Genomic DNA, 297 nt, shown 5'->3' with positions numbered 1-297 from the left:
TACAAGTGGCTAATTTTTGTTAAAGTTTTTGACTCATAAGTAAATTCATCAAATAATCATCCCCTTTGTGAGTGTCAGGCAACCTGTGAGGCTTGAGAAAGTTGGATGAAATTCTTGTCTTCAATGCATTGGCAATCATCAAAGGCTAAGGGAATATTCAGACATGAAGATACTGCTTAATGTTTTACCTCACACACGGCTACCTTTCATTGCTAATGTGAAGTTGGAGCAAAAATAGGCAGCTTGTGTTTGGCCAAGCCTCTGCTTTCAGATACCTCTAAAAACCTCTTAAACTCA

This window comes from Otolemur garnettii, unplaced genomic scaffold (assembly GCF_000181295.1).
Source record: "Otolemur garnettii isolate 467f Iridium unplaced genomic scaffold, OtoGar3 scaffold00220, whole genome shotgun sequence".
NCBI classification, from domain to species: Eukaryota; Metazoa; Chordata; class Mammalia; order Primates; family Galagidae; genus Otolemur; species Otolemur garnettii.
The sequence above is the reverse complement of the archived record's forward strand: the minus strand, read 5'-3'. Positions refer to the sequence as shown.